The sequence below is a fragment of the Arachis ipaensis genome, chromosome B2 (genome assembly GCF_059453495.1).
Source record: "Arachis ipaensis isolate K30076 ecotype BB chromosome B2, ASM5945349v1, whole genome shotgun sequence".
NCBI lineage: Eukaryota > Viridiplantae > Streptophyta > Magnoliopsida > Fabales > Fabaceae > Arachis > Arachis ipaensis.
The window spans coordinates 27,386,159-27,396,200 of record NC_142437.1 but is presented as its reverse complement, the minus strand read 5'-3'; the positions used below and the strand labels follow the sequence as shown (position 1 = coordinate 27,396,200).

General features: G+C 38.7%; 1 non-coding gene across 1 annotated transcript; it reads left to right on the top strand.

Annotated features, from left to right (window-relative positions):
- The first annotated feature begins 4,335 nt into the window (after window positions 1–4,335).
- LOC148573393 (small nucleolar RNA R71) lies at window positions 4,336–4,443 on the top strand. The gene has a single exon (XR_015905790.1). It is a non-coding gene; the product is annotated as a small nucleolar RNA R71 (small nucleolar RNA).
- The last annotated feature ends 5,599 nt before the right edge of the window (window positions 4,444–10,042 follow it).

The window sequence follows — 10,042 nt, the reverse complement described above, 5'->3', positions numbered from 1 at the left end:
TTGGCTTTTTGCTCTTGCCTCTTGGTTTTAAGAGCTTTGGCTTTTTCTGCTTGTTTTTTCTTTTTCTTTCTATTTTTTTTTCTCGCCTATTCTTTTTTTTTTTTCTGCAAGCTTTGTTCTTTGCTGCTTTTTCTTGCTTCAAGAATCATTTTTATGATTTTTTAGATTATCAAATAACATGTCTCTTTGTCATCATTCTTTCAAGAGCCAACATATTTAACATTCTTAAACAACAACTTCAAAAGACATATGCACTGTTCAAGCATACATTCAGAAAACGAGAAGCATTGTCACCACATCAATATAATTAAACTAAGTTCAAGGATAAATTCAAAACTCATGTACTTCTTGTTCTTTTGAATTAAAACAATTTTTATTTAAGAGAGGTGATGGATTTATAGGACATTCATAACTTTAAGACAAAGTTACTAAATACTAATGATCATGTAATGAAGACACAAACATAGATAAGCACATAACATAAAAAACGAAAAATAGAAGAAATAAGAACAAGGAATGAATCCACCTTAGTGATGGTGGCGTTTCCTTCTTGAGGAACCAATGATGTCCTTGAGCTCTTCTATGTCTCTTCCTTGTCTTTGTTGCTCCTCCCTCATTGCTTTTTGATCTTCTCTTATTTCATGAAGGATGATGGAGTGCTCTTGATGTTCCACCCTTAGTTGTCCCATGATGGAACTTAATTCTCCTAGGGAGGTGTTGATTTGCTCCCAATAGTTTTGTGGAGGAAAATGCGTTTGAGGCATCTCCGGGATCTCATGGTGATGAGCTTCCTGCACCTCTTGAGCTCCATGAATGGACTCTCTTGCTTGCTCCATCTTTTTCTTAGTGATGGGCTTCTCTTCCTCAATGTGAATGTCTCCTTTTATGAAAGCTCCAACTGAGTAACATAGATGGCAAATAAGATGAGGAAAAGCTAGCCTTGCCCCAGGAGAGGGCTTTTCGGCTATTTTGTAGAGTTCAAGGGAGATGACTTCATGAACTTCTACTTCCTCTCCAATCATGATGCTATGGATCATGATGGCCCGATCCACAGTAACTTCAGATCGGTTGCTAGTAGGGATGATGGAGCGTTGGATGAACTCCAACCATCCTCTAGCCACAGGCTTGAGGTCCAGTCTTCTTAGTTGAACCGGCTTGCCTTTGGAGTCAATCTTCCATTGAGCTCCTTCCACACATATGTCCATAAAGACTTGGTCCAACCTTTGATTAAAGTTGACCCTTCTAGTGTAGGGGCGTTCATCTCCTTGCATCATGGGCAAGTTAAACGCCAACCTCACATTTTCCGGACTAAAATCTAAGTATTTCCCCCGAACCATTGTAATATAATTCTTTGGATTCGGGTTCTTACTTTGATCATGGTTCTTAGTGATCCATGCATTGGCATAGAACTCTTGAACCATTAAGATGCCGACTTGTTGGATGGGGTTTGTTAGAACTTCCCAACCTCTTCTTTGGATTTCATGTCGGATCTCCGGATACTCATTTCTCTTGAGCTTGAAAGGGACCTCGGGGATCACCTTCTTCTTGGCCACAACATCATAGAAGTGGTCTTGATGGGCTTTGGAGATGAACCTTTCCATCTCTCATGACTCGGAGGTGGAAGCTTTTGTCTTCCCTTTCCCTTTTTTAGAGGATTCTCCGGTCTTAGGTGCCATTAATGGTAATAGAAACACAAAAAGCTTATGCTTTTACCACACCAAACTTAGAATATTGCTCGCCCTCGAGCAAGAAAAGAAAGAATTAGATGAAGAAGAAGAAGAAGAAAATATGGAGAAGAGGGGGGATGTGTGTTTCGGCCAAGAAGGGAAAGAGAGGGTTTTGTTGTGTGAAAATGAAGAAGAATGGAAGGCTTTATATAGGGAAGGGAGGGGGGGTTAAGTTTCGGCCATATGGGATGGGTTGGGTGGGAAATTGATTTTGAATTTTGAAGGTAGGTGGAGTTTATGAGGTAGGTTTATGGGGAAGAGTGGATGGATGTGAGTGGTGAAGAGGTGATGGGGAAGAGAGGTTGAGGTGATTGGTGAAGGGTTTTGGGGAAGAGTGTTTATGGGATTGTGTGAAAGAGGGGTGAGAAGAAGTGAGTGGAGGTAGGTGGGGATCCTGTGGGGTCCACAGATCCTGAGGTGTTCAAGGATTTACAACCTTGCACCAAATTGGGCATGCAAAATGCCCTTGCACACAACTCTGGGCGTTCAGCGCCAGATTGGTGCTTGTTTTGGGCGTTGAACGCCCATTTGTTGCCCCTCTCTGGCGTTGAACGCCAGAACCATGCTTGTTCTGGGCGTTCAGCGCCAGCTCTTCTCCAGGGTGCGTTTCTGGCGTTCAAACGCCCAGATGCTGCCCATTTCTGGCGTTCAGCGCCAGAACCATGCTCTGTTCTGGCGTTGAACGCCCAAAACATGCTTCTTACTGGCGTTTAAACGCCAGTAAGGTCTTCCTCCAGGGTGTGATTTTTCTTCTGCTATTTTTGATTCCATTTTCAATTTTTATATTTATTTTGTGACTCCACATGATCATGAACCTAATAAAACATGAAAAACAATGAAAATTAGATAAATAAACATTGAGTTGCCTCCCAACAAGCGCTTTTTTAATGTCAATAGCTTGACAGTGGGCTCTCATGGAGCCTCACAGATGTGCAGAGCTTTGTTGAAACCTCCCAACACCAAACTTAGAATTTGGATATGGGGGTTTGACACCAAACTTAGAGTTTGGTTGTGGCCTCCCAACACCAAACTTAAAGTTTGACTGTGGGGGCTTTGGTTGACTCTGCCTTGAGAGAAGCTTTTTCTGCTTCCTCTCCATGGATGCAGAGAGAGATCCTTAAGTTGTAAACACAAGGTTGTCCTCATTTATTTGAAAGATCAATTCTCCTCTGTCCACATCAATCACAGCTCTTGCTGTGGCTAGGAAAGGTCTTCCTAGGATGATGGATTCATCCTCTTCCTTTCCAGTATCTAGGACTATGAAATCAGCAGGGATGTAAAGGCCTTCAACCTTTACTAACACGTCCTCTACTTGTCCATAAGCCTGTTTTCTTGAATTGTCTGCCATCTCTAATGAGATTTTAGTAACTTGTACCCCATAGATTCCCAATTTCTCTATTACAAAGAGGGGCATGAGGTTTATCCCTAAACCAAGGTCACACAGAGCCTTAAAGATCATGGTGCCTATGGTACAAGGTATTATGAACTTTCCAGGATCCTGTTTCTTCTGAGGCAATGTCAGTTGATCCAGATCACTTAGTTCATTGGTGAACAAGGGAGGTTCATCTTCCCAAGTATCAATGCCAAACAATTTGGCATTCAGCTTCATGATTGCACCAAGGAACTTGGCAGCTTGCTCTTCAGTAACATCCTCATTCTCTTCAGAAGAGGAATACTCATCAGAGCTCATGAATGGCATAAGGAGGTTCAATGGAATCTCTATGGTCTCTAGATGAGTCTCAGATTCCTTAGGTTCCTCAGAGGGAAGCTCCTTATTGATCACTGGACGTCCCAGGAGGTCTTCCTCCTTGGGATTCACGTCCTTCTCCTCTCTTGTGGGTTCGACCATGGTGATTAATTCAATGGCCTTGCACTCTCCTTTTGGATTCTCTTCTGTATTGCTTGGGAGAGTACTAGGAGGGATTTCAGTGATCCTTTTACTCAGCTAGCCCACTTGTACTTCCAAATTTCTAATGGAAGACCTTGTTTCATTCATGAAACTCACAGTGGCCTTAGATAGATCAGAGACTAAATTTGCTAAGCTAGATGGATTCTGCTCAGAATTCTCTGTCTGTTGTTGAGTGAATGATGGAAAAGGCTTGCTATTGCTAAACCTGTTTCTTCCACCATTATTAAAGCCTTGTTGAGGCTTTTGATCCTTCCATGAGAGATTTGGGTGATTTCTCCATGATGGATTGTAGGTGTTTCCATAAGGTTCACCCATGTAATTTATCTCTGCTATTGCAGGGTTCTCAGGATCATAAGCTTCTTCTTCAGAAGATGCCTCTTGAGTACTGTTGGATGCAGCTTGCATTCCATTCAGACTCTGAGAAATCATATTGACTTGCTGAGTCAATATTTTATTCTGAGCCAATATAGCATTCAGAGTATCAATTTCAAGAACTCCCTTCTTTATAGGCGTCCCATTACTCACAGGATTCCTCTCAGAAGTGTACATAAACTGGTTATTAGCAACCATGTCAATGAGTTCTTGAGCTTCTGCAGGCGTTTTCTTTAGGTGAATGGATCCACCTGCAGAAGTATCCAATGACATCTTTGATAACTCAGATAAACCATCATAGAATATGTCCAGGATGGTCCATTCTGAAAGCATGTCAGAAGGACACTTTTTGGTCAACTGCTTGTATCTTTCCCAAGCTTCATAGAGGGATTCACCTTCTTTCTGTCTGAAGGTCTGAACATCCACTCTAAGCTTGCTCAGCTTTTGAGGAGGAAAGAACTTGGCTAAGAAAGTCGTGACCAGCTTATCCCAAGAGTTCAGGCTATCTCTGGGTTGAGAATCCAACCACACTCTAGCTCTGTCTCTTACAGCAAAAGGGAAAAGCATGAGCCTGTAGACTTCAGGATCTACTCCATTAGTCTTAACAGTATCACATATCTACAAGAATTCAGTTAAGAACTGAAAAGGATCTTCAGATGGAAGTCCATGAAACTTGCAGTTCTGCTGCATTAGAGAAACTAGCTGAGGTTTCAGCTCAAAGTTGTTTGCTCCAATGGCAGGAATGGAGATGCTTCTTCCATGTAAATTGGAATTAGGTGCAGTAAAGTCACCAAGCATTCTCCTTGCATTATTGTTGTTGGGTTCGGCTGCCATCTCCTTTACTTGTTCGAAATTTTCAATAAGGTTGTCTCTGGATTGTTGTAATTTAGCTTCTCTTAGTTTTCTCTTCAGAGTCCTTTCAGGTTCTGGATCAGCTTCAACAAGAATGCCTTTTTCTTTGTCCCTGCTCATAAGAAGGAGAAGAGAAAAAGAAAAGAAGAGGAATCCTCTATGTCACAGTAAAGAGGTTCCTTATTGTTAGTAGAAGAAGAAAAGAAGAGAAAAAATTCGAACACAGATAGAAGAGGGGTTCGAATTTGGTGAGTGATGTGAGGAAGAGATGTTAGTAGATGAATAAATAAAATAGAAGGAGATGAGAGAGAAGGAGAATTTTCGAAAATTATTTTTGAAAAAGAGTTAGTGATTTTCGAAAATAGTTTTTGAAAAAGGTTAGTAATTTTCGAAAATTAAAATAAAAAATTAAAGTAATTAATTAATTAAAAAGAATTTTTGAAAAAGAGGGAGATATTTTTGAAAATTAGAGAGAGAGAGTTAGTTAGGTGGTTTTGAAAAAGATAAGAAACAAACAAAAAGTTAGTTAGTTAGTTGAAACAAATTTTGAAAATCAATTTTGAAAAGATAAGAAGATAAGAAGTTAGAAAAGATATTTTGAAATCAAAATTTTTTTTGAAAAAGGTAAGATAAGAAGATATTTTTGAAAAGATATGATTGAAATTGGTTTTGAAAAAGATTTGATTTTTTAAAATCACAATTAATGACTTGATTCACAAGAAATCACAAGATATGATTCTAGAACTTAAAGTTTGAATCTTTCTTAACAAGTAAGTAACAAACTTGAAATTTTTGAATCAAAACATTAATTGATGATGTTATTTTCGAAAATTATGTGATAAAGATAAGAAAAAGATTTTTGAAAAATATTTTTAGAATTTTCAAAAATAACTAAGAAAAATGAAAAAGATTTGATTTTTTGAAAAGATTTTTGAAAAAGATAAGATTTTCAAATTGAAAATTTGATTTGACTCTTAAAAACAACTAGATTTTAAAAATTTTTGAAAAAGTCAAATCTAATTTTCGAAATTTTAAGAGAGAAAAAGGGAAAGATATATTTTTTTTTATTTTTTAAATTTTTATGATGAGAGAGAAAAACAAGAAAAATGATGCAATGCATGAAAGTTATGGATCAAAACAATGAATCACTGCAAGAATGCTATGAATGTCAAGATGAACACCAAGAACACTATGAAGATCATGATGAACATCAAGAACACATTTTTGAAAAATTTTTAATGCAAAGAAAACATGCAAGACACCAAACTTAGAATTCTTTAATGCTTAGACACTAAGAATCCAAGAATGCATATGAAAAATAAGAAAAGACACAAAACATGCAAATGCAAAGATCAAACAAGAAGACTTACCAAGAACAACTTGAAGATCATGAAGAACACTATGAATGCATGATTTTTTTCGAAAAATGCAAGATGCACATGCAATTGACACCAAACTTATAACATGACTCAAGACTCAAACAAGAAACATGAAATATTTTTTATTTTTATGATTTTATGATTTTTTTTTTGTACTTTTAATTTTTTCGAAAATCCTTTTGAAAAAGAAAAATAAGGATTCCAAAATTTTTAATATGAATTCCAGGAATCTTATGCTCTTTAGTCTAAAGCTCCAATCAAAGGGTCAGGCATGGCTTAACAGCCAGCCAAGCTCTAGCATGTAAATTACATCCAATGAGGTGATTAGTTGAAGACCAATCCCAAAGCAGTTTGGGTATGGCTTTACAGCCAGATAGGATTCAACATGTTTCATGAAACACTAGAATTCATTCTTAAAAATTTTGAAGAAAAATATATTTTTGAAAATATTTTTATTTTTTTCGAAAACAAGAGAAAAATTTTTGAAAGAAATTTTTGAAAATTTTTTTAAAATAATACAAAAAGAAAATTACCTAATCTGAGCAACAAGATGAACCGTCAGTTGTCCAAACTCGAACAATCCCTGGGAACGGCGCCAAAAACTTGGTGCACGAAATTGTGATCTCTGGTATAGGCTCCAAAGGCTTGGTGCTCTAATCTCAATTCATAACTTGTCACAACTTTGATACAACTAACCAGCAAGTGCACTGGGTCGTCCAAGTAATAAACCTTACGTGAGTAAGGGTCGATCCCACAGAGATTGTTGGTATGAAGCAAGCTATGGTCACCTTGTAAATCTCAGTCAAGCGGATAATAATTGATTATGGAGTTTTCGAAAATAATAGTAATTAAACAAAAAATAGGGATAGAGACACTTATGTAATTCATTGGTGAGAATTTCAGATAAGCGTATAGAGATGCTCTCGTTCCTCTGAACCTCTGCTTTCCTGCTGCCTTCATCCAATCAGTCTTACTCCTTTCCATGGCTGGCTTTATGCAAGGGCATCACTGTTGTCAGTGGCTACATCCCCTCCTCTTGTGAAAATGGTCCAAGATGCCCTGTCACGGCACGGCTAATCATCTGAGGTTCCCGATCATGCTGGAATAGGATTCACCCTCCTTTTGCGTCTGTCACTACGCCCAGCACTCGCGAGTTTGAAGCTCGTCACAGTCATTCAATCATTGAATCCTACTCGGAATACCACAGACAAGGTTTAGACTTTCCGGATTCTCTTGAAAGCCGCCATCAGTCTAGCTTACACCACGAAGATTCTGATTAAGAGATCTAAGAGATACTCATTCAATCTAAGGTAGAACGGAAGTGGTTGTCAGGAACGCGTTCATAAGGAATGATGATGATTGTCACGTTCATCACATTCAGGTTGAAGTGCAAATGAATATCTTGGAAGCGAAATAAGATGAATTGAATAGAAAAACAGTAGTACTTTGCATTAATCTTTGAGGAACAACAGAGCTCCACACCTTAATCTATGGAGTGTAGAAACTCTACCGTTGAAAATACATAAGTGAAGAAGGTTCAGGCATGGCCGAGAGGCCAGCCCTCAAATGTGATTTCAGATAGCATACAACTGATCAAAGATGTCTAATACAATAGTAAAAGGTCCTATTTATAATAAACTAGCTACTAGGGTTTACAGAAGTAAGTAATTGATGCATAAATCTACTTCTGGGGCCCACTTGGTGTGTGCTTGGGCTGAGCTTGAAGTCTACACGTGGAGAGGTCATTCTTGGAGTTGAACGCCAGCTTTTGTGCCATTTTGGGCGTTGAACTCTACTTTGCAACTTGTTTCTGGCGCTGGACGCCAGAATTGGGCAGAGAGCTGGCGTTGAATGCCAGTTTGCGTCGTATAAACTTTGGAAAAGTATGGACTATTATATATTGCTGGAAAGCCCTGGATGTCTACCTTCCAACGCAATTAAAAGCGCACCATTTTGAGTTCTGTAGCTCCAGAAAATCCATTTTGAGTGTAGGGAGGTCAGAATCCAACAACATCAGCAGTCCTTCTTCAACCTCTGAATCTGATTTTTGCTCAAGTCCCTCAATTTCAGCCAAAAAATACCTGAAATCACAGAAAAACACACAAACTCATAGTAAAGTCCAGAAATGTGAATTTAACATAAAAACTAATGAAAACATCCCTAAAAGTAACTAGATCCTACTAAAAACATACTAAAAACAATGCCAAAAAGCGTATAAATTATCCGCTCATCACGTCCTCTCAGTGAAAATGGTCCAAATGCGCTGTCACCGCATGGCTAATCATCTGTCAGTTCTCACTCATGTTGAAATAGGATCCATTGATCCTTTTGCATCTGTCACTACGCCTAACACTCGTGAGTTTGAAGCTCGTCACAGTCATCCCATCCCGGATCCCACTCAGAATACCACAGATAAGGTTTAGACTTTTCGGATCTCAAGAATGACCGCCAATAATTCTAGCTTATATCACGAAGACTCTGATCTGAACCAGGAGCCCAAGAGATAAACGCTCAAGCTATTGCAGATAGAACGAAATTGATTGTCAGGCATGCGTTCATAGGCGAGAATGATGATGAGTGTCACGGGTCATCACATTCATCAGGTTGAAGTACGAGTGAATATCTTGGAATAAGAATAAGCTTGAATTGAATAGAAAAATAATAGTACTTTGCATTAATTCATGAGGAACAACAGAGCTCCACACCTTAATCTATGGGTGTAGAAACTCCACTGTTGAAAATACATAAGTGAAAGTAGTCAAGGGATGGCCGAATGGCCAGCCCCCTAAACGTGATATCTGAATATAAAATTATTCAAAAGATGTGAAATAAATCACTAAAAGTAGTTTTTATACTAAACTAGTAACTAGTGTTTATAGAAATGAGTAAATGATGCAGAAATCCACTTCCGGGCCCACTTGGTGTGTGCTTGGGCTGAGCATTGAGCTTTCATGTGTAGAGACTCTTTTTGGAGTTAAACTCCAGATTGTAGCTTGTTTCTGGCGTTTAACTCTAATTTGCAACCTGTTTCTGGCGTTTAACTCCAGAATAGGGTAGGAAGTTGCCGTTTGAACGCCAGTTTGCGTCATCAAAACTCGGGCAAAGTATGGACTATTATATATTTCTGGAAAGCCCTAGATGTCTACTTTCCAACGCAATTGAGAGCGCACCAATTGGGTTTCTGTAGCTCCAGAAAATCCACTTCGAGTGCAGGGAGGTCAGAATCCAATAGCATCTGCAGTCCTTTTTTAGCCTCTGAATCAGATTTTTGCTCAGGTCCCTCAATTTCAGCCAGAAAATACCTGAAATCACAGAAAAACACACAAACTGATAGTAAAGTCCAGAAATATAAATTTTGCATAAAAACTAATAAAAACATAGTAAAAACTAACTAAATTATACTAAAAACTACTTAAAAACAATGCCAAAAAGCGTATAAATTATCCGCTCATCAAGTTTCAACCTTGAGTTATAGAGGAGGACTAAATTTGCAGCTCTAAACTCTCTCCTCTTGATGTTCTTGTCATGAACCACCTTCACCCTCTCTTTGTAGAGCCTTGAGTTCTCATACCCTTCCAGTCAAAGGCACTCCAATTCTTGTAGTTGTAGCTTTCTTTCAATCCCAGCTCCCCCCAATCCTGAGTTGCATTCCTTCACCGCCCAATAAGCTTTGTGCTCCACCTCCACTGGAAGGTGACAAGCCTTCCCATAGACTAGGCGGAAGGGACTCCTTCTGATGGGTGTCTTGTAAGCTGTCCGATAAACCCAAAGCGCATCTGCAAGTCTAATACTCCAGTCTTTTC